The sequence below is a fragment of the Amphiura filiformis genome, chromosome 14, assembly GCF_039555335.1.
Source record: "Amphiura filiformis chromosome 14, Afil_fr2py, whole genome shotgun sequence".
NCBI classification, from domain to species: Eukaryota; Metazoa; Echinodermata; class Ophiuroidea; order Amphilepidida; family Amphiuridae; genus Amphiura; species Amphiura filiformis.
Genome location: NC_092641.1, coordinates 47,356,983 through 47,383,553, shown reverse-complemented (window position 1 = coordinate 47,383,553; position 26,571 = coordinate 47,356,983). Strand labels below are relative to the sequence as shown.

General features: G+C 34.2%; 1 protein-coding gene across 1 annotated transcript in view; it reads left to right on the top strand.

Annotated features, from left to right (window-relative positions):
- Nucleotides 1-1,673: 1,673 nt before the first annotated feature.
- Nucleotides 1,674-26,571, top strand: part of LOC140170206 (uncharacterized) — an 84,587-nt gene continuing 59,689 nt past the window's right edge. The window contains exon 1 of the mRNA XM_072193542.1: nt 1,674-2,068. The gene's annotated coding sequence lies outside the window, so the exon portion shown is untranslated. The remainder of the gene's footprint in view (nt 2,069-26,571) is intronic.

Here is a 26,571-nt window from a genome sequence, read left to right as displayed (position 1 = left end):
ATAAATCAAGTAAGTTTTCAACGTATATGAGATTTGTAGATGAACTTTTGCAAAACATCAAAGTGTTAGTTTTCAATAATATATTGATAAAGATAATGAAAATCGATTTTTTTTGGCTGCTTCGACCAACAATACATTGTCATGATTGTGTACCCGTAAGTTATCTTTCAAGTATACGATACTATTGAATGTAATCTTTGTTTTTGCTATGTATTTTTAGCGGCGAGGTCTGCTCATGCAATAGTTCTGTCCTTCAGTTCGTTCGTTCCTAACAGACACTCATTCGTTGGTCCATACTGCCATGCGACTTGCCGCTGAGCGACGAGTTGCGTTAAGTGGCGCAAAAAGTAGTCGATATATCGGCAACGCACCGCACGTATCGCAAAGCAATTGCGGCGTAGTATGAACGTATCTTAAGGCGTTCAATCGTCCATTTACGCGATCGCGATGCACGCACGCGATCGTACCATCGGTAAATCTGTGCGCTAGTTAAATTAAGATAAGAAAGCCGTTAAAAGGAAACGCGAGACTAAATTGTATGGACATGATGGAAGAAAACAAGAAAAGGAGAGAAAACGATGATAATATAAACACACAAAAAACCCGAAGAAATATAAACATGTACTCTAATATGATATTGATATATGACATAACATGACATGATATGATATGATATGATATGATATGATATATGATATTATATGATATGCTCGTCAATGATATGATATGATGTGATGTGATTATTCAGCGATAGACAATTTCTATTGCATACGACAAGGTTGTACCCTACAATCTGTGCTGTTTATGTTCAATGTTGAAGTATTATCCTCTTTAGAATTTTCGCATCTCACTTCGGCATTATTGGTATTTCATAGCTTGAACGGAATGCATATCAGTGATTATTAAAATAATTATTAATGAACATGGCGAAACAGAAGCGGGTGGATTTCCTTACATCCAACATTTTCCAAATATATCGACACTTTCCTAATTTGTTGTTGTTGTTGTTGTTGTTGTTGTACATTCTCTTCACAATGTTCACGCTGGAGTTGACTGCAGACGATAAGTTCTAAATGTTCTTTTAAAAACAAATCGTAAATATTTCAGAATTGTACATTTTTATGACCATATTTGGAATCGGCATGAAAAATGCATTAAAATGAGTACAAACAAGCCTAGTATTGGTTCGGTGGTTCTTAAGAAAGCTCTTGATGTTTTGAGAATATTATTTCAAAACTTTGACTTTGTTGTGCCTTTAATGGACTAGAACTCCAATAATCGACTTTAAATTAAATACTTTCATAAACAAAGTAGCTTTTAACATTAACCTTCCTACTGATAATGTCCAAGATTTCAGTAACTTAGTACTAAATATATAATTTTAAGTATACATGATAAACATATCCATGATATCGGTGTATTTAATATGGATTCATGCATGCATGGTACGGTAAAGTCTGGCATGCATGGCAGCAGTAACAAAACTTTATACCATGTTAAATTATAGCTGTTCTCATGTTGATATGTATCGGGTACCATTAATATCCCGACACACTAGTCACTTTTTGGTTAATAATTGCTTTGATTTACACGGCCCATTGAACATAACTATTCTATTATATGAACACGAACCATGCATTGCATTTGTGTGTTACCTGTGTATAAAGTTCTCACGTGTTTTTTGATCAACTATAATAGACTAAGTTGTGCTTTATCCAAGTTCAATTCGCGTTCCCATCAATTTATCAGGCCAGTAGTTTTCAACCCGAGCTGGGCCTCATTGGAGGTAAATAATATAGTTATGCAGCTATAATAGAACTTTTTCCTTAGTTTTGGTGTAGTCAAGCGATGTGTTTATCGGCGCCAGTTCGAAGGGTAATATCTGGTGTACCTGAGCTTGTACAAGCTATCATTAAACTACCGACGCGTCAATTAACTTGCAGTTGACTACAGGTGGTATTAGAAAGCACTTGCTTGGAGGGTACGGCACAACAGGTGGATAGTGTGGATAACAGCATCTGTGCTATTAAACAGGTGCAGTGGATAGCAGGTGGAAGGAAGGCTGAAGGTATGTACCATACCATTTCCTCTATGTTAAAGGTGATGGGTAATTATGGGCAAAAAGAATGCTTTAAACATTGATATCGTTAGATTGTGTACATTTCTGTACGTATGTGGTGTCGCATTGTGGTACTTCCTGGTTGCTATCAAAGCTATGAAATCATGTTGGGTGTATACGCTTTATCGGTCTATACACATGAATCTGGAAGCTTTCTACAACATTATGCGGAGGCGTCGTATTTAATGTTAGCTTTGGACATTTAATTACTTTCTGTATTTTCCACCCGACTTACCCGGGACCCGGGTGAAAAATAAAGAAAATATTTAAATATCCAAGGCTAACCGGCGCTTCAGCCTAATGAAAACATTATCCCTGTTTGATGGTTAGAGAAACTTTCGTTTTGACAAAATAAAGCAAAATACTCAAAATGAAGGCAATGTTGGTTTTGTATTGCTTTGAAAAGCGTTAATATCAACAACATAATAGTCAGGAAAAGAGACGTTTTTGTATAAATTGATATTGATGAACATAATAAATAGGCTACATGTCACATGGATGGCAAACTGGTATATGACAGTTAATTGGTATGTCAGATGAAGGTCTTTCATCTTGTTTGCCCCGTAATGGGTATGGCTCTTCAGGTATAAACGAAAGAGAACCGTAACAAAACAAATGTGATAATAATAATAATGATAATAATAATGCATTTATAATGCGCCATCTATCTAGACAACCTATTCCGAGGCGCAAACATTGAACAATTAAAAATTAACATACAATTATTTAAAAAGTCACATTATAGAAGTCAATTGTCATAAGCAATCTTAAACAGATGAGTTTTTAAAGTTTTTTTGAAAATATCAAGTGAATCACAAATACGCAGATTTAAAGGAAGCAAGTTCCAAAGTGCGGTGCACAAGCATAGAAGGCCCGGTCGCCAAATGATGAAGAAGTCCGTGGAACAAGCAAAATCAGTCGGAAGTCGGAAATGTTGATTTTGAGATGTAGCCAAACAAAGAAGTATTTCCTTTTGTTCCCTATTGTTTTGGAAACTCTTTAACTGCTCATATCTTTTGAACTGGTTGTCCAAATTCAGTGGGGTTTACTGCAAAATGTTACTTTGCAACAAATGTTGTTTACAGCCCTATAAGAAACTGAAAATTGAATATGTCCGACTTCAGACTGATTCACAAATCTCGTACGCCTGTAATTATCCAAATGTTAAGCTTCAAACATATGAAAATGATGTATATTCATATCCTGATATTCATGAGGTAACGAACCAATGAAAGCTAGCCTATGAAGATTGCATTTTATGAATTGATTTTTGTCAATACACGAACAGAAAATGCGTAGTACTGCGTATAGCTACGCAGTAATGGCTGGTTCGATTTAATTGAAGGTAGGCGAGGACATTTCGGGTCAATGATGAGGAGTATTTTAGCTTTTGGGGATTTTAAGCTTTTTAAAGGAAATTAAGGTATATTTTTATGACGTTTAATATGAATGAGGTTAATGTTTTGAGTATTTTTGCATCACAATGCACTTCCAAATTGGGATCATGCATTAATGTGCATAAACAGTTGTCATTTGCACTACAAGAATATTATATCTAGGCCTAGAGCCAGTCATTATAATCTTTAAAAATGCTTTGGGGGCGGAGAGCATTGTCAAAGATCCAGATAAAATGATTTTCGTAAACAAAACAATAGGTCCTGTATTAACTGGTACTGGCGTCATAAGGCATTTTGCCAAGTTGTACTAATTTGGAAAAAGAAAACTATGTCAGATGTCATGTTTTGTTTGAACTGTATACATTAGTCTATAATCACCCGGTAATGAATTAGACCCTAACATTATTTGTTTTGTAATAATTTTGACTTCATTTATCATTTTATGAATCGATGCTTTCGGCATAATGTGCGGTTGTTAATCATAATATTGTGGGAGAAGATGTGGTATTTTCGCCTAGCTTGAAGTTATATGTCACAAAATTGAGGTATAGTCAACGCATAGTGCTCCTGGAGCACTAACCCTAACCGTAATCCCTATCCTTACCCCAGAGAAGATATCTTACCCTCCCCAGAATCCTTTGCAACATGATACATCACCGCATGTCATCAATGACACTTCTATTATTTTGTATATGTGCCATTTGCTTTCAAGTTGAGCATAGATTGGCTGAACATGGGTCGATAGTCATGAAATAAACATAATTTGCAAGATCTGGATGTGCTCTGTTCAAAGAGGTACTTTTCACTATCGTCCCATGTTGCACTGGATAGCAAACCGGGACAGGAATCTTGAAATGGAAGCAGTGTATTGTGGGACGAGTACGATAGCTTCTCTGCCTTAAGGGATCTGGAATGAGCGTTTTGAGCGTTTCGACAGTATTTATTGTGGGACACGAGAGCACATCGGACATATCGAATTGCATTCTAAATACGAAGAATGTCTTTTTGATATCAAATAATTTTCATTTTTTGAAATTCACGATATAATACAAATTTTACGATAAATTATTAAAATTTGACATTTTTCACATTTTTGATATATAACAGTCCTCGAAGTAAATTTTATAAATCTAATGATATATTCTTAAAGTGTATGTAGCTGGGAGGAAAAGCCGACGATCAATTTTGACCTTTCATATTGAAGATATGGATTTTTTCCCCAAAAAGACCTAATTTTTTTTTTTTTTTTGAAAAAAAATCCATATCTTCAATACGAAAGGTCAAAATTTTCAATTGATCGTCGGCTTTTCATCCCACCTACATACACTTTAAGAATAAATCATCAGATTTATAAAGTTTACTTCGCGTACTGTTAAATATCAAAAATATCAATTTTAATCATTTGCCATAAAATGTGTATTACATTGCGAATTTCAAAAATCAAAATTATTTGATATCAGAAGGACATTCTTCGTAGGCCTATTCAGAATGCAATTCGATATGTCTGATGTGCTCTAATGTCCCACAATAAATATTGTCCAAACATTCATACCCCATCCCTTAACCCTAGTGCTCGATACAACTTTTATGTCACTTTTTAACAAATCACTGACGTCACACAGGGGAAATGCCTTGTAAAACCAGTATGCGCATGTGCAGCTCCCCTTTCTCGAGCTGGTTGCTATGCGCGTGCTTGTGCAAAGGGGAAAATGTTCCCGGATGACCGACCAAGTGAATGATAATTTTTAATGCGATTTGAGGTGATGTAGGGTAATGGTTATAATATGCATAACTTGAGTTTGTGCAAATGAGAGTACAGACTACTGCCACGCCCACTCGAAGCGATTTGGTAACCCAAGTGGACGACTTCCGGAAATTTATTCTGCAACTTGTGATCAGTTCTAGTCTCATAGAAACTCTGGGTTAATGTTCTTCGTGCTAGCCATGCGCTTCAACGGAAAAAGTTGAAGTTTTGAAATATTTTCTCAAAATATCAAGAGTTATCTTAAGAACTACTGAACCAATACTAGGCTTGTTTGTACTCATTTTAATGCATTTTTCATGTTGATTCCAAATATGGTCATGACAATTTACATTTCTGAAATTTTTGAATTTTTAACAAAAAATTTGAAACATGTCGTCTGCAGTCGACACCCGCGTGAAGAGAGTTAATAAATAATTGGTCAACTTCAAATGGACGTTTCGTAATCCATAGTACATCCACCACCTTTCTTTTTAAAAAAATACGATTTTTCATACCACCTGAAACCTCTGGCTACATAGTATTTGTGTGCAAACCAATTGTTGTAGATCATCCATTTGCTAAGATTGTCAAATCCATTGTCAAATTTGTATTATGTTCTTTTACTTGTTAACGGAACAAAATTACAGCACAGTCATGCCTATGGAACAATGTACACGTAATATACATAATCATATACATAACTCGCGCTCGTAAAGGCAAAATAAGCACAATGAACTGAAATTTTGGAAATATTTTTGTCCTACTCAGAGATACCATAAAAGAAAATGCAATAATCACGCAAACTAGCCTTTTTAGGTCTTCAATTATAGGGTATTATTTGATAATGAACCCAGGAGAGGTACTACCGGGGGCACTACGTAACCTCTTTATCATGTTTATAAGAGTGAAAATTGGGGTAAATAAAATGACAGAAAATAAGAAAATGATTCAAATAAAAACATTAATACAAAACTAGATAAGAAAATATAAAAATGGAAAGGAGAAAAAGACACATAAACAGGAAGAAGGAAAGAAAATTCGACCTTTTTTTAGATCCATCACATGTTAATTGGACCAAAGACCTTCACTAACATTAAAAGTCTTTAAATGGACAATACACATGATACACCCAATTAGCTACCTTTTATTGAAATTTGTCCTAGCTGTCCTTCACTTCCATTATATCCTGTGGCAATTATATTATACTTATTCAGTTCCACGCAACGATGAACAGAAAAACAAATAAACCAAATTATATAATTTTTTTGTTAAGTTTTGCGGTCATTTCCATTTATAAGTAATTTCATTGAGTTTTCAATGTCGAATAAAAAAAGTCCCTGCAACTTTCGCCCCTTCCACAACTATATCTATAGTAATTGTTGTTGTACCTGACTATTGGCTTATTCAGACGATCACAAGTAAAGTGGTCAGCAACTTGGTACCTGGCAGCAACTATTTTCGAAAGTAAACAGTAGTGCCCGTGAAGACACACACACAAGTAGCTTCGTTTACAACGAGTTCACATCACATGCAAAGATAGCTTTATACATGTAACAATAACATGTGTAACGCGCTTACTTCCGATCGACCAGCCGTTCCAAGTAAGGCACATAATTTGAACAAGCCTCACAAGTATTAAACAATAAGTTATTCGCAAGTACGGTAATAACATGGGTTTGGATTCATGTTATATTAAGGAAACAGGTGTGATAAATAGAAAAAAAATATAGTAATTTATAGAGTTTATTGGTTTATTTGTTGGTATGAAATATAATAATTGAAAGTTTAAGATATAAAGTGAAAGAAAACGGATATATAAAATGTCACTGCTTTCATCAGCGCGGCATCGTATGTTTTTACATTTAACTTTAACAGTTCATTAAAGGTGAAACAACACCCTCTGATAAATTGTGTGACTAATTTTGTATTTTTCTCAAAAAAACTACTCACTGTTAACAATAGTTATGTATACTATAAGGGCTAGTAATTCAATTACTTCACTGAAATTTCAGTGATTCAAGACAAGTGGTTCATTTATGTTACGAAATGAGGTACATTCTAGCGGTATCTCTTTTCTTATCATAAAAAACGTACGGATTGTCTTGAGTCACTGAAATTCCAGTGTAGTAACTTGATTCCTTGCCCCTATAATATACATAACTTTTGTTACCAGTGTGTTATTATTTGCAAATCATAATATGAAATTTGGAGACAAACAAAAACTTGTTATAAAACCTATCGGCTGTTCTGTGAACATCAAGTGAATTAAGTTCCCACAGTAAATTGTAAATTAATCTTATAAATAGCTGAATGGGAAGGTCGCTTCCATACCTTAATCAGCCATCCGTAATATGTCAATGGTCATATAAAAGGTATTGCTATAATTTGAAAATAAGAATAACAACAGTGTAGTAACGACTTGACCACAGTCGGTCAATCTTTTCAAGGCTCCAGTCCTTTCAATATAGCAGAAGTTAATTACATTGCTAATTACGAGTACCATTTCATTTATATATTTTCCTACCTAGTAAGTAAATGAGCCACATTGAGTATTGGCTAAAGCAAATGCGTAACATATTCTGTATAAACTTTCTGATTGACGTGCAATTTACAAATGCTATAAATCATAATTTTGACGTATTTATCTTTGGTTAGAATATACAGGAGTGAACATAACTGTTGCGCACTAGTATCTGAGTATTATTCTGACATACTGTTTTTAAATCAAGTCAATATCGCAGTGAGTGTGGTCGGGACGATGTGTTCATATAAGCCTCTTTCATATCATATCTGTATCATTTTAGCTCCCGATCTAGGGAGCTTTTCTGAGAACATCTTCATAATGAAGTTGGTTCACTGGTGAACAAACTGCCGATGTTCACTTCTGTGTTACTCTTTATAACCCAGCAAACACAAAACGTTTTCGACATCATTCGCAAAAGGTTATAAAAGGTTGTCAGAAAACGTTTAAATGTCGGGTTACATAAAGGGTATATTAAGAGTATACAACGTTTTCATAACCTTTAAAAAACATTTTTGATAATCTACTGCTCAGCAAACAAAAAATGTTTTACAGAAAACGTTTAAATGTCGGGTTATATAAATGGTATAAAAACGTTTTAATAACATTCCAAAAACATTCTTGAAAACTTGATACAAAACATTCTAAACAGGATGTTATTTTGGGGTTGAAAAAATATTTTGCGAAAAACGTTTGCCCAAAATATTTTCAATAACGTTTTAAAAAACGTTTTCATGACCTTTATATAACCCGACATTTAAATGTTATCAAAAGGTTTTGAAAAAAACATTTTAAGAACATTTCTGTGTTTGCTGGGTTCAAATATTTTAACATAATGTTATTTAAGTATTGACACAATATTTGGCAAAATGATTGCAAAAATAGTTTACAATAACATTTTTGAAAACATTAAAAATATTGTTGTAGTGTGTTTTCATACAAAACGTTTTAAAACGTTATCATGACCTTTATATAACCCGACATTTTAATGTTATTAAAACGTTTTTACCTAAACCAAAAGCCAAAATATAACTTATTTAAAACGTTTTTAAAACGTTTTGTGTTTGCTGGGAATATTACAGCGGAGTAGCTTTAGGTTGATACAGAATCTTCTACATTGTTATATTTTAGGCGCTTCTCGAGGATTGTTGATCCGATACAATCACAAGTCTCATAGCTGTGACACTGTCTTTTCCTGTTGCGATTTGGTAGTTCACCATGTTCACAGCATCTTGCGAATGGTTGTGAGCTTTGGCAAAAATGTCATTGATCATTTCATAGCGAGTGTGTCTAGAGGAATTCAAATATCACATATATACTTTTGTAGGTCCTGTGCTTCTTGAGATATGTTGTACAGAGGGCTGAAACAACAACACTTTTGTAAACACTGGTAAAACGTATGTATAACTCATTCACAACAATAAATCAAGCAAGTTTTCAAAGTATATGATTAGAACTTTTACAAAACATCAAAGTGTTATTTTTCAATAATATATTGATTTAGATAATGAAAATCGATTTTCTTTTTTGGGTGCTTCGACAAACAATACCTCGTGTACCCTTAATAATGTTTATCATTTTAAAGAATAAACTACCTACCTCTTTTCATAATTAATATGATTAAGGGGGTACTACACCCCTGTGGTAAATTTGCGATTATTTTTGCATTTTTCTCCAAAAATAATAAGACACTGGTAACAAAAGTTATGTATATTATTGGGGTAAGGAATCCAATTACTACACTGAAATTTCAATGACTCAAGACAAGCGGTTCAGTATATATGATAGAAAATGAGGTACATCGTAGCGGTACCTTATTTCTTATCATTGTCTTGGGCCACTGAAATTCCAGTGTAGTAATTGAATTCCTTGCCCGTATAATATACATAAATTTTGTTACCAGTGTGTTATTAGTTTTTGAGAAAAATGCCAAAATAGACACAAATTTATCGAGGGGTGTAGTACACCCTTAAACATTAAACTATTCAGTTTGTTACCCATCTTATCACCATTATCACGGGTATAAATTGTGTTTATGATTGGTAAAAGTTACTACTTCATAATTCTCATTGAATGACAGCAATAGGTATTTAGTTTGGAGCTCATTATACCTACATGATTATCTGAGACTGCAGTTCTCACATCTGTTGTTTCAATTAGCATGATTAGAGTCAATATCGTAGTGAGTGCCAACGCCCATTTATATTATTTTAGCTCCCGATCTAGGGGAACTGTTCTCCCTTCTAAGAGCATCTTCATAATGCATCTGCAGAATATCGCGAACTGCTGATGAATGTTCACTTCTGTTTATTATCTCTGGAAGAGGAGTAGCTAGATATTTGATGGTTGAGAATCGTCTACATTATTAGATTAATACAAAGCCACGTGAGTGTCTACTGCAGGTTTCCATTTTCTTTAAAAATTCAAATAATTATTTCCGAATTGTACTTTTCTATCTATATATCTATGTCCCAAAGTTTGATGGCCGTTTGGGCGACATATTGATGGCTCTTGAAACACAAGATCTCCCAAGCTCTCTGTCTTCAGTTGTTCTGATGAGCTGATGAAAGTGTAGCCCAGTTTTTGATGTTAATGATCACGTCTTTTCAGGTCTTCCTCTTTTTCTACAGCCGTATGTGCATCCCTGCAGCATGGTGTTTGCAAGCATGCCCTTCTTCTAGTGTACATTTACATGACCATAATTTGGTATCAATATGATAAATGTATTAAAATGAGCACAAACAATGGGTGGTGATCCGATCCAATCTGAAGTCTCATAGCCGTGACATTATCTTCTCCTTTTTAATGTTCAGAATTAGAATGCTACTGATGTCCTGCCTTCTTGTATACCATGCATGATATTTTTTTTAACTTCTCTACTAGAGTCAAGCGAGAGGATGATGAGAGTGGCTCTGTCTTGAAGCATCTAGGAAATTATGTCAACTAGTTGTTGCGGCAGGTTGTTCCAGTTCTCGAGACTGAGCCCCGGGACTGAGCGGGAATTAAAGTTCGGTTGTACCAGTTAGCACATGGGTAGTCTGCTGTATGATTGGATGAATATACGAGTCGTGTTGATTTGCGTAGTTGGAGCGGCGGCACGAATTCATGTGCCTTAGTTCATAGAGCAGTTTGGGCAATGTTCATTTAGCCTACAGCTTGAGTATAATCTATGTCACGCTAAACAAATAATACCTGCAATATAGTGCGTGATCGTAGCGTCGCCACAAATAAATACAGATATCGTAGTTCGGTTTTGAAAGATGTAACGGTTATAATGATCATCAACTATTGATTTCAACATTTGTTTTAGACCATCGCACATCGATACCTTAAACATCAAATAAAATGTGACGTTTTGATTCACGAATTTTAACTATTCATTTTAAAATGTTTAATACGCATATCTTGAATGACCCCATATCCAATTAAGCAGGTGCTTTAGACAATATCTCGCTTAAAGCTCATCCAACTAAGATAAATGATAATTATATAAACTCGCGCAAAGCCAATGGTTGACAATGTGAACTTTTAATACACACCCCATTTCAACCATGCTAACAATCACAATAATTATGGTATATGTAGCTCTACAAATTAATACAAAGAATGGTAGAGTGCTATTAATCGGGTGCTAAATGCTTTTAAAATTTAGCATGACTGCCTTAAAACCATATGTTGAAAACTGATGAGTATTTTTTATGTATCTGACAGTTTTTGGTTTGTTGTAAACCCTATAATGGACTTATATATCGGAAAAATAATAGCTCATGCTAAAAGTTCGATTGAATTTGAGTAGCCAAATGACTTTAAAAGAAAACCAAGTTAAAAGTATTGGAATGTATTAATTCCGACCTATATTTTAAACACTTTACTGCGTTATCAGAAATGGAACCTTCAAATTTGCTTTATAATTGGACGAGTTAATGTAAGCAACTATTTTAAACTGTTGCGATTTGGTAGTTCAGCATCTTGCGAATGGTAGTGAGGTTTAGCAGAAATTACATTGATCATTTCATAGCGAGTGTGCAGAAGAATTCAAATATCACAGATATGCTTTTGTAGGTCCTGTGGTTCTTGAGTTATGTTGTAAAGAGGGCTGAAACAACAACACTTTTGTAAAACGTACATAACTCATTAACAACAATACTTCAAACAAGTTTGCAAAATATATGATTTGTAGAATACACTTTTGCAAAACATCAAAGTGTTATTGTTCAATAATATATTGATTTCGATAATGAAAATAGGGTGTTTTTTGGGTTGCTTCGACCAGCAATACCTAGTGTACCCTTAACCATGTTAACCCCGTGCTACTGAGCCATATGTTGTATTCGTACACTCCTATCAAAGCAGCCAATCAGAAAAGCGGACTACAGAGGGAGCCGGTTATTGCCCCCTCCCCCTCCAAATGATGGTGGATGCGATATCGCTATTTTTGACGTCGCCATTGGATTAACACATAATCATGAAATCTTCACAAACAATTCTAAATTTGTTATGTGGTGTCAAAGCAAAATTATCTTACTCTAAAACCGTTGGGGTTCTGCAAAGTACCCCACTGCAAGTATGTTAATTGTCCATTTATAATCGCTAACCGTGTATTGTGAATGGGGCTGTCAGCCCTGTATCTTCGCCAGCCTCGTACGTCCGTGTTGCGTGTCCTATGCCGCCTGTCCCCCTCCCTAATTTTCTATTATTCATGTTATTAAACGTCATAATTATACCGTTATACTCGGTACCAATGTATAGTTACGGGTCTCTTCTATGTAATGATACCAAAATAAGTAGCCTACATATAATGTGAGCGCAGCTACGCAAAACTGGAATATTCTGGCAACGTTCACCAGTATAGGCAAAATTGAATTTTGGCTAAATTCTATGAACATGCGATTTTTGGTTTTCAACGAATTTTCTCCAAAAATATGAAAGGAAATTACTATTTTAGGCTAATTACCAAGTAAAGAGTCTTTATCTCCTGCAATAATTTTAGAACAGCAAAGTAAATATCATGAAATTTACTGTAGAAACATATGGTGGTCCTCTCAACCACCATCTATCCACAGGCAAGGTGCAGGGATTGAGTCTTATCACCATGATCACAGAATTGAGCGCAAAGGATGGATCTACGATTAGCCTAAATAGTTTGGGCGTACATATTGCGTTTTTATGCTGAATGAAAATCCTTAGGAGTTGATAGGTATTAACTCTGTTAAACGTTAAGCAAGCGTCGTGTTAAAGGTGTATTTCGTGATCCTAGCATCCTCTTTTTATGATATTTTTCAGTAGATTCCACGGAAAAAGCTTATTCCCAAAATTTCAGTTGATTCCGATTTTGCGTTTGCGAGTTATGCATGAGTATGTGTACACTGCTCCATATGCCACTGTTGTAATTTCGTTCAACGAAATTCAAATTTAACTATATCTTTGCTTAACGAATTAATCTGCAAGAAATTTTTTTGTACATAAACATTATGTAGCCAGAGGTTTCCAGTGATATAAAATTCTCAATTTTTTTTGAGAAAAGATGGGGATGATGATGTGGATCACGAAATGCCTCAAGTTTTTAAAAGTCCATTCAGTGATTTGCTCATCAGGAGGACCTTAAAAATCATCCAGATTTAGATTTTGGCATCATTGTTAGTGTTATATAATGTGCAAACATAGCCTGCTATTCATGCTATTGGTTAAGCCAAAAGCCGTGTCAACTGCAACAACAGTTATTGATGTTGAAGATTTTATTCTTATGAACATGGATGAGGGAAAGGTAACTGGTGCTATATTTCTTGACCTGAAGAAAGCTTTTGACACTGTCAATCACAGTCTTCTTCTTAATAAGCTCATACCAGAGCTCATACCATTGAACTCAACTGGTTCAAATCTTATCTTAAAAATAGAATGCAGTCAGTAAAAGTAGGTAGTTCCTTATCCATGTTATCCAGATTTAAAACCAATTAACATTGGAATTCCACAAGGGTTTATATTAGGTCCATTAATACTTATTACTTTTTGTAAATGATCTGCCTGATAGTGTTATAAGTAAAACAGTAATGTATGCTGATGATACTTCATTGCTTGTTAGATCAGATCCTCTGTGTCTTCACAACAGCCTCAATCTTAACATGTGTAAAATTGCCAGCTGGTTTAAAAATAAACAACTCACTCTGAATATCAGCAAAACAAAATTGATGTTTTTTGGTACTCCTCATAATCTAAGTAAGTACTAAAATATTTCTTTAATTTATGATGGTGAGACTATTGAGAGAGTTGAAAACTTCAAATATCTTGGTATTATTTTTGATAGTCACATGACTTCATCAAATAGATTTAATTGCTTCTAATGTCTCTAAACGTTGTGGTGTTATTCGTCGTGTTAAAATATTATCTTCCAAATTATATTCTCAAAAAACTTGCTGATTCTCTTGTCATGAAACATTTTGATTATTACAGTCATGTTTGGTCCAACCGTTCGCTTACTCTGTCAAGCAAGTTACAAATTATCTTGAACAACCTTGCCAAAATTATTCTTCAGAACAATGTCATCTCTCAACGCTCAAACTAGATAATAGGTGGACTAATCATATTCTTATATATGTTATATAAATGCCTTACTGGTAGAGCTCCTGATTATTATGATATTCCCGATTTTCATTTTTTACCAATTCCACTCATGATCATGACACAAGAGGTACCCAGCAAACATAAAACGTTTTCGACATCATTCGCAAAAGGTTATAAAACGTTGTCAGAAAACGTTTAAATGTCGGGTTATATAAAGGGTATAAAAACGTTTTAATAACATTCCAAAAACATTCTTGAAAACTTGATACAAAACATTCTAAACAGAATGTTATTTTGGGGTTGAAAAAATATTTTGCGAAAAATGTTTGCCCAAAATATTTTCAATAACGTTTTAAAAACGTTTTCATGACCTTTATATAACCCGACATTTAAATGTTATTAAAAGGTTCTGAAAAAAACATTTTAAGAACATTTCTGTGTTTGCTGGGTTCAAATATTTTAACATAATATTATATAAGTATTGACACAATATTTGGCAAAAATGTTTGCAAAAATTGTTTTCAATAACATTTTGTGAAAACATTTAAAAATATTGTTGTAGTGTGTTTTCATACAAAACGTTTTAAAACGTTATCATGACCTTTATATAACCCGACATTTTAATGTTATTAAAACGTTTTTACCTAAACCAAAAGCCAAAATATAACTTCTTTAAAACGTTCTTAAAACGTGTTTGTGTTTGCTGGGTACTTCCTCCAATTTACTTGTTGATCCCAACTTTAACAATAACTCTGGCATGTCTGGTAAGAGATTGTTTCAGACGAAAGCAGCAAATCTGTGGAATAGTTCTGTTGATGTTGACACCCGCACTAATTATATTTCCTTGAGTCTAAGTGAATTTAAATCAAGAGATCTCATAAACCCACTGCCACTGTTCAGTGATTTTCACTTTTATTATATAATGATTCTTGATTTTTGCAATTTCTTTATAATGGTATTGTATAGTTTCTTGTAATATTTGTGTAGTATTTAAGTAAATTACACCCTGTATTTCATAGGGTTTCCAAGAATAGCAGTGCTTTTACACTGAAGGAGCTACCCAGCATAAAGTTTAAATAAATAAATAAATAAATATAAGTATTATTTTTCAGGTGACTAACTTTGGAATTAAAAGTGCTCAAACCCATTTGTTTCTACGCTCACCTGTAATGGGTTTGAGCACTTTTAATTCCAAAGTTAGTCACCTGAAAAATAATACTTATATTACGCCCCCACTATTTATAGTGGTTGAGCACTTTCGACTACTTTTGGAGTAGAGACTGTGCTGGAATGGCTCGGTTTGTCCTGGTTTTGACACCACAGAATGTATATACCTGTATATGCATTTGTGTTAACTTGAAATCATGACAAATTATCCGTCTGATGATCGGTATACCCAATGATCGTAAGTGAGGGTATGCTGTGAAACTAGAAGTAACGGTTGCCTTTTCCAGAGGTCTATACTTTGAATTTGTAAATAAATAAATATATATATAAATAAATAAATAAATAAATAAATAAATAAATAAATAAATAAATAAATAAATAAATAAATAAATAAATAAACCCTAGATATACGAAGGGGTGTACCATTTATTTTATTTTATTTGTCATAAAAAAACGCAATGTCAATTCAACTTAACTATACTTTTACACTGACATGACTGAGTCAGCAACAGCTTGTAAAATGTGCTGTGGCTTGTGGATCAACGTCTAGGCTTCGTGCCTGTGCGTAGTGCACTATGCGATTGTCTTCTTACCGAATTAACTGATTAATACTCAGGGGAAAGAATAATCCGCTCGAGAAATGGTTCAAAATAATGCACAGCACTTGTACTGTGATGTTGATGCGTCAAATGCATTTCCCCCTTGTCATGCATGTCGGGGCTCGTGCATTAGACGCATCAAAATCTCAATACGCGTGCGATAGTTTGTTCAATTTCACTCCCAACAAGTGATATGCATTTATTAACCTATAAATACTACATGTTTTCTAGGGAGCCATTTGGGTGTAGTACAATATAACTTTTAGACAATAAGACTATCTATAGCTGCAATTCACAGCACAGACAATAGCAGGTGCGCTCTTATACGCCTTGTATGACTAGCTTGGTATTCTAAACTGAGAAAAACCGATTATCTGAATATATGGAGACACTGTATTCATACTTTGGGAATAGAATAATGCAGAAACACATGCCTCCCCAATAAAAATGGAGTATCTGCGATTTTTTTAAATATTTTATTACCAGGGACTGTGTTTTTGCCTGGGAGCTCAGTAAACACAACATTTAGACAAGTATATCTGCAATCACGAAGTAATACACCATGTATTATAGCTCCAGGGATACTATATCCTAGATTTATCGAAAGCATTCGATTTGACCACAGATATTCGACGCTATTGATCATGGGACATTCCACTAATCATGCTAATGGGATATTACTCTACAAATTAGGACGTAATGGATTTCGAAGAGTGGCCTTTGACTAGTTTAAGAGTTATTTATAGCAATATCTGTTGTTATGTTTATACTTAATAAATAGGACAATAAATGCGTATCACTTGTTGAGAGTGAAATTGTACCAAATAATCATGATAATGCACGCGTACTGAGATGTTGATACGTGTAATGCACGAGTCCCGAAGGGGGAGTGCATTAGACGCATCAACATCAACATAGAACATTATGGATTTCGAGTAGTGGTTTTAGAAAGGTTATTTACAGCAATATCTGCTGTGTTAGACAACAACAGGTACGGTGTGCTCTTATATTATTGAAATACACCTTTCATATTTAGCTACAGGTGCTACATGTACTATATGATTTATCCTAGACTTGTCGAAAGCATTCGACACTGTTGATCGTGAGATATTACTCTACAAATTAGAACATTGTGGATTTCGCGTAGTGCTTTTAGAAAGGTTATTTACAGCAATATGTGATGTGTTAGACAACAGGTGCTAGGTGCGCTCTTATATTAAAATACTTCTTGCATGTCTAGCTACAGGGCTACTACATCGTTAATATCCTAGACTTGTCGAAAGCATTCGACACTGTTGATCATGGGATATTACTCTACAAATTAGAACATTATGGATTTCGAGTAGTGTTTTTAGAAAAGTAATATAATTACAGTAATATTTCATGTGTTAGACAACAACAGGTGTGCTCTTATACATCTTGCATGTCTGCCTACAGGTGCTACATGTACTATATGATTTATCCTAGACTTGTCGAAAGCATTCGACATTGTTGATCGTGAGATATTACTCTACAACTAGAACATTGTGGATTTCGCGTAGTGCTTTTAGAAAAGTTATTTATCATGTTTATAGCAATAGGCCTATCTGCTATGTTAGACAACAACAGGTGCGCTCTTATATTAAAATACTTCTTGCATGTACTTCTTGCAAATACTCCTAGACTTGTCAAAAGCATTTGACACTTTTGATCATGGGATATTACTCTACATAATTATTAGATCATTATTGATTTCGCGTAGTGCTTTAAAAAAAGTTATTTACAGCAATATGTGATGTGTTAGACAACAACAGGTGCGCTCTTATATTAAAATACATCTTTCATGTCTAGTTACAGGTGCTAGGCTACGATTATCCTAGACTTGTCGAAAGCATTCGACACTGTTGATCGTGAGATATTACTCTACATATTAGAACATTATTGATTTCGAGTAGTGCTTTTAGAAAAGTTATTTACAGCATGTGTAAGACAACAGGTGCGCTCTTATATTACATCTTGCATGTACGGCTGCATGTAGGGCCGTAGCAAGGTTGAAAAATGTGGGGCGGCCATCATAAATGTGGAGCGGCCAAAATACAAATATATGCCCAAATTGACATAAAGATATAGAAAAACATAACAATTTTTTCAAAAAGTGGGCCGGCCATGGCATCCCCGGCGCGGCCGCCCCGCTTGCTACGGCCCTGGGGCTACTACATCGTTTATATCCTAGACTTGTAGAAAGCATTTGACACTATTGATCATGGGATATTACTCTACAAATTAGAACATTATGGATTTCGCGTAGTCATGGTAGTGCTTTTAGAAAAGTTATTTACAGCAATATATGCAATATATGCTGTGCTAGACAACAACAGGTGCGCTCTTATACACCTTGCATGTGTAGCTACAGGTGCTAGTCTATTTTCCCACCGCCATAGCTGTTATATTTACGGCTCACTATACAACTCCGTTCACCGTAACAAATTGATTTTCTACCAATACAACAAAATCTTTTGTAAAATGTTAAATATGATTTATAGGAACCAGTGAGTTGTGGTTCCTGACTCTAGTCTCTTATATAGCATCTATTGTTCTCAATCTGTAGTGCAGGACCACCACAGGCATTTGATGCATTTATAAACTTACCTAATTTAATACACGCAATGAATGCTTTTGATATTAAGCTTAACATGGTCAGCGCATCCGGTTCCTATTTTTTTCTGGTCAAAGCATTTCGAAAGTATGTTTCTTTAAAAGCTTGCGACGCCGCGTCTGCTTTGATTTGATCAGGAATGCTATGTATTTAACCCAAATTTACACTCGAAACCACGCAAAGAAAATAGTTTGAACTACAAGTAGGCGTGTACTTTTATTGGGGTTACTAAAATTTTATTTGCATAAAAAAAATATAGGAAGAATGTAATTCACCATATTCACCTATCGGATAGCAACGTTTGCACAGTATTTTTTGCGGGACCTGAGAGCACATCAGACACACCAAATTGCATTCTGAATACAAGGAAATTATGTCCTTCTGATATCATTTTTTTAAAATAAATATTTAGGTCTTTGGGAAAAAATGTATATCTTCAATACAAAAGATCAAAATTTTCAAATGATGGACGATTTTTCCTCCTGGGTACATGCACTTAAAGTACATAATCATTTTTAATAGGTTTATATAGTTTACTTCGAGGACTGCTAAAGGCCAATTTAGTGATTTGCTCATCCGGATGATTGTGAACTTCCCTTTTAGACAATGTCACTAAATATTCAAATGTCAAATGTATAAATATTTAATGATTTGCCATAAAATTTGTATTATATCGCGAATTTCAAAAAATCTAAATATTTGATATCAGAAGGACATTTCTCGTATTCAAAATGCAATTGGATGTGTCTGGTGTGTTCTCATCGAGGTGCTCTCATGTCCCACAAAAATACTGTACAAACGTTGCTATCCGATCCCTTAACATGATTGAAAAATCAATACATTTGGATGACATCAGAATTACAGAAAACTAAACACAGAATACTAAAAGTTGCAAACAACCTGTTGCTGTAGTGTTTTTCATTTACAATGTTTTTATGTTTTCATGACCTTTATATAACACCGACATTTAAACGCTATTAAAACGTATTTACCAACCAAAACCAAAACCTATTTTTAACACGTTTATAACGTTTTAAAAACATTTTTGTGTTTGCTGGGGTTTTACTGACTTGGTCAGCAATATACATGTGTATTATGCATGTCCATAGGACCATCGGTAATATACCTATCATATCGGTTGGTCAGTACTCGTGAAAACTGAGCTGAAGTCAATACTAAGCTGATTGTGTCCTTTTGTTTTGAAATTAATTTTAAAAATATGCAAGAGCTTTTTAAAAGCACTACAGGAAATCCACAATGTTCTAATGTGTAGAGTAATATCTCACGATCAACAGTGTCGAATGCTTTTGACAAGTCTAGGATATAATCATGCAATACTAGTCCCGGTACTAGTATTTTATAACGCTACACCGTTGTTACTGATTTTGATCAAAATTCAAAACGAAACTTCTAATACTTTGTATTTTTATCTTTCCTTTGTAAGTATACTTGAAAAGGGTGTTACGCTGGCATGCATTAAGTACGAAATAGTATACACGTAGGCATTACACGTAGGGCCTAGACTTTTATTGAAAACAATGGTATTCCGGCTGACGCTATAGAGTCCAGACTTAAATTATAATACCTATCTATCATTCTGCGTGTTTCTACTGAGGGCCAAATTCCGTGCCGTGCCGTGCCGTGCCGGGTCATAGCGGGTAACAAGCCCAGTAGAAACGATCTGGGTAATCGGTTGCCGTGTCATGCCGGGTCATGTGCTCGCCTTTCGTGATCCACCTCTTGAGGTGGATCATGCCGGGTCAAAGCGTGTAATCTGCGCAGTAGAAACGAGCCGTGTGATCGGTTGCCGGGTCGAGGTCATGCGTGGTGCAAAAATAACTTGCGATTTATATTCTACTTGTATAGTAAGGGCCTAGGCCTATAATATAATGTATAGTAGGTTCCTTCTATCTGATATTATATACACTGGCTACATGTGTGACTCGCATGAGCTAGATGAAGTAAAATGGATATGACTACTTTACTTGTTCTACTTCTTTTAGTTAATGAGTTGGTTATATTTTGGTTGTAAATTAATTATCATAATAGCCAATTACTAGATCCACTGGTAAATTAATGCAATGTGGATTAACGAAAACACTTAATTGTGATCGTATGTCCTATGCCATGAGCTGCCATGCGTAGACATTTAAATTTAGGATACAACCGTCATGCCTTGCGCTCGCTGAAATCTTGTTTTCCGTACTTCCGGTTTACAGGGAAAAAATGCCGTGCTTCGTGCGTGACACGGCTTTCTGGTCTCAGTAGAAACAAGCTGGGTATCGGTGGCCGGATTATGATCGGTATTTTGTGCCCGGAAAATAGCGGGTCAAAATGCCGTACGCTCAGTATAAACACGCTTATTGTCTATATATTATATTATCATCCTATCAATGTCATAAGTCACATCATAGGACTTTAATAAAGTTTTAACTTTTAACTTTAAGTTTTAATATCATTGCCTATATATTTTATTGTCATAAATGTCATATAAGTCGTATCATACGACTTTAATAAAGTTTTAACTTTTCCGGGTTATCAATAGCGATATTGACGAATTTCAAGAATTACGATACCACGAAGTCAAAATATCTGAAAGGAACAATAGATTTTGTGTTTTTTTTTTCAATTAATTATACGATGTAACCTTTATACATATTTAAAAACAATAATATACTATAGAACTTGTGGTTAAACTTGCATAAAAGACATTCATTTTGTAAAACCTTTATGAAAGCAATGATATATGAGCATTTTAACCGCTAACTTGGTAAACTATTTCATAAAATATCCAATCATAATAATTTATCGTTTCAATTTCCGCGTAACCAGGTAACCATGGTAACTTTTTCTTTCCTCCCTGTGTTTTTAACAATTACCCTAATAAATAGGCTGTTACATTTCCAATCCACGCCCCCTATAGAGGATTGAGCTAAAGTCTACCACAGAGGGAGTATGGGTTCAAATAGAATAGACAATAGGGTAACATCTATTTGAATACTCACTCCAGTTGTGGAATATTATATAGATAAAGTCATACATAGTTGAGTATAGATTTCAGAATAGTTAATCCTAGCCAATGCCATTTTTCATGCTGATTCCAAATTTGGCCATGAAAATTAACAATTCTGAAAATTTGTAATTGAACACATATTGTCGTCTGCAATAGACACCCACGTATTAAAGTTAACCCTCGTCTTGAATACTAACGGGGTAATGGGCTATTCCAGAAAATAGGTCCACACCCCCTGTAACGGAGTAACTTTTCAGTAAAAGAAATGTCAGGATTTCCAAGTTTGCTTTCTTAAAACGACAGTTGCCAATGTTACTAGAAACAACTTGGAAATGCAATTAAATGAATAAAAAGTCACGGAAATGAGCTCTCAAATTGAGGATTTCCGATTTTGAACTATTTTGCTGCTGGATTTTTTCGCCTTTAGACACTTTAAAGTTTGGATATCCAACAATCTCAACTGGAAATCCGCACTCCCCTATAGGGGATGTGCATCTATTTCCTGGAATGGCGCAACGGGAGTTTCTCTGTGCATCAAAACGTTACTAAGTGTCCAAATGGCTTGAGCTAATCGTCACTGAACGTAACTCCATCCATTCCATTAGCGGAGGTAAAATGGTCGATCAAGCTTCGACGGTAGGGGATTGTTGAGCCACAGCGAGTTTTGTTGGGTTTTTTTTTTCATTTTTGCTCTTACAAACAATTTCTAAGCGATATTAACTTCAAATTTGATACCGTATTTAAATAATGTTATAGTAGTGATTTTAAACCAAAATCAGCACTTTTTAAGTAGTCAAAATTTCCCAATTTTGTTCTTTCTTATTTTGTAACATCATAGTGACGTCACGTGGAAAATATAGGTACTTATATTGGTATTATTGGATAATGCTGAACAATTACCCAGCAAACACAAAACGTTTAACAGAAAACGTTTAAAAGTCGTGTTATTCAAAGGGCATAAAACATTTTAATATTATAACATTCTTGAAAGCTGCAAAACATTCTAACATAATGTTATTAAGCGTTGACAAAATATTTTGCACAAATGTTTGCCAAAAATATTTGGCGATATCATTTTTTTTTCATAACCATTATATACCTCGACATTTAACATGTTTAAATGTTATTGAAACCATAACGAGTTAATAATAACGTTTTAATAACGTTTTACACGTTATTACACGTTATTATAACGTTTTAAAAACATTTTTGTGTTTGCTGGGTAGCTATCCTTTGATACAACCATAACTCTTAAAAAAGTGTGTAACCAAAAAAAAATACGCCTGTACATATGGTAAGACAATGCGTGTCTTGTAAGACATGGTATTGTTGGTCGAAGCAGCCAAAACAAATCGATGTTCATTATCTAAATCAATATATTATTGAAAAATAACACTTTAATGTTTTGCAAAAGTTCATTCTAAAATCATATACTTTGAAAACTTGCTTGAGTTATTGTTGTTAACCAGTTATGTACGTTTTACAAAAGTGTTATTGCTTCAGCCCTCTTTACAACATAACTCAAGTACCACAGGACCTACAAAATTCGACTTATGTCTTCGTCACCAATCTGGCTCACTACCATTCGCAAGATGCTGTGAACTACCAAATCGCAACAGTTGAAAATAGTTTAGTTTAGATTTTATTTGTACATATAGGCCCTTGGCCCTTTGCACTACAAATATAATAATTACATATGAGGAAGACATATAAATAACATGAAGAAATAATTACATAAATTCAATCATTTCACGAAGTTTCATAGCGTGAAAAACAAATAATGAGAGACCACTGATGTCAGATGGTGTATCTGAACTCATGAGTGAAATGAATTTTGGGGGACTCGGTTCCGATCCATACCTGAATGGGAGATATTTTTGACGAATCTTATCAAAAAACTTGCAGACCATGACAAAATGATATTCATCTTCAATATTCCCATCCCTGCACATATCACAAACCCGGTCCTCCAAATCCAATTTCAGTCTTCTACCTGTTTCAATCTTGAGAATATGACTGGAACACCTTAATTTAGCTAAAAAACGCCTATATGAGGCGTGTTTTACATCAAAAAGATATTTTCAGGAGTCAATTGACACTTGAAAGTGCAATACGTGCGTAGCTTATCAAGTGAAGTTACATCAGAATACCAGTTTTGTTTTGCAACATCTTCAAGTCTTTGTTTAAATATTCGCAAGATGCTGTGAACTACCAAATCGCAACAGTTGAAAATAGTTGCTAACCTTAAGTTAAAGGTATTTTTCACTCATGTCTTAATTATAGCAAAGAATCATAATCTGACAAACATAAATTATTATACGAGTATGTATTAAAACATAGGAAGTATGAGTATGTATTTAATAAAACATAGGCAGCAATTAATGACATTATTGAAAGTAGTCATATAAACTCAAATTCGCATAGTACTAGTACCTGTGGGTTTCGTGTAATGGTTTCGTGTAATGCTTTCAGTGGTTTCGGTGTAAAGTTGTCGACATTGTAAAAGCGATAATAGCTCGAGGGGTTTTGTTCTTGTTAACTGAGATATTGCAGTCAAAACACCGCACTTTTCATACAATTCCGTTACACAAGTAAAGTTTGCTCAAAGGTTTAACCTTAACTTCAATATACAACCTTTCAGTCCATATGAAAAGGAACTAATTGGATTATCAAAATGATCGAGGAATTAAAATTTGTGATTGAAAGGAAAATTTCAAATATCAGGCTTTTCTAATTCGTTTTGCAAAAGGTCACCTGTACTTACACATGTATGCACTACTTCACCGTTTTATTTACAATACTAAGTATTTTTTATTGGTTTTAGACTTTTGAATGTTTTGTTCGATTCTATTTAAAAATGAGGTGTTACTGGGTAGACGAGATATTGTCGGTCGAAGCAGCCAAAATATCTAAATCAATATATATTGAAAATTGCCCTTTGATGTTTTGCAAAATCATGTACTTTGAAAACTTGCTTGATTTATCGTTGTAAATGAGTAAGGTTAGCAACTACCTTAAACTGTTGTGATTTGGTAGTGTGTAGAAGAATTCAAATATCACAGATATACTTTTGTAGGTCCTGTGGTTAATGAGTTATGTTGTAAAAAGGGCCGAAACAACAACACTTTTGTAACACGTACATAACTGATTAACAACAATAAGTCAAGCAAGTTTTCAAAGTATATGATTTGTACAATGAACTTTTGCAAAATATCTAAGTGGAGTTTTCAATAATATATTGATTTAGATAATGAAATCGATATTTTGGCTGCTTCGACCAACAATACCTCATCTACCCTTAATCTATTTCCATTCTAACGAATGTATGCACTACCGGAATTTTACATTTTACATTTAGAGACTGAGTAGGTATTTTCAATACATTTATTATTGAATATCCACGACAACAATAGCGACCGAATACTAGCAAAGTGCAAAACAGGGGAAACAATAAGAAGAAAAAACAAAAGAAATAAAAATTTGAAAAAAAGGGTAATACTGCACTATTGCTAATACACGAAACAGGCCATCCAAACATATTACAAATAAAGCAATAAATATAGAATACTTCTTACTAACATGATTATACTCATGATGCTGGAATTAATATGAAGCTTTGAAGTTTATTCTTTAAGTTGGTCCGTGACTTCTATTTGACATTTCTCCCTGCTTTAATGAAATAATAACATACCCAAACACAAAAGGCTGTCGTTACATTTTTCAAGGGTCCGGTGCATAAATATGATAAAGGTTGCTAAACAATGATCATGATCACATGTCGGGTTGTATAACAGATCGTACTAAATTGCCTTAAGGTGTCGGATAGCACCGTTTGCACAGTATTTTTTGTGGGATATGAGAGCACATTAGACACATCAAATTGCATAATTCTTAATACGAGGAATGTCCTGATGATATCAAAATAATTCAATTTAGATTTTTTTTTAATTCGCGATTTTATACGAGTTTTATTAAAAACTGATATTTTTGACATTTAACAGTCCTCGAAGTAAACTTTATAAATCTAATGGTATGTATTAAAAAGTGTATGTAGCTGGAAGGAAAACCTGTCCGTCATTTGAAAATTCTGATCTTTCGTATTGAAGATTGAAAATTGTTTTCCTTGGGTTTGCAGTTTAAGTATGAAGAACAACAATTATGATATAAAATTGGATCGATTGAGCCCATATTTATTGGTCGAGCTATGAGTTTAAAAATATTGGACGAGACGTACGTAGTCGAGTCCAATATTTTTAAACTCATAGCGAGACCAATAAATATTGGGCGTAAAGCATCCAATTTTATCATTATTATGTTTTGGATCCAATATTTTCACACACTTGGATCCATCAAAACATAATAATGTTCATTATTGTATTTTCATGAATACATAACCCTATGATGAGCCAAGTGTGTGAAAATATTGGATCCAACACGTAATAATGATAAAATTGGATGCTTTACGCCCAATATTTAATGGGCTCGCTGTGAGTTTTAAAATATTGGAATTCCAATATTTTAAAACTCATAGCTAGACCAATAAATATGGGCTCAATCAATCCAATTTTATATCAATGTTGACCTCCCCGTCTTTCATCATCCACTGCGAATTATTATAGAGATATATGATGTAGTGGTTATATCCTTACCATGCTTACAGTCCTGCTGCAGGAATCCCGTAACAGAACAGAGAATTGAAAGATGGAATATTACACAACTTCAGAAGATAGCTTTTTCTAACTTAAATTCTGAATAAAAAGTTCACATTTCTTGGTGTTGTATAGTTTCTTGATAGTCTATTTTTTATAATAGGAACAC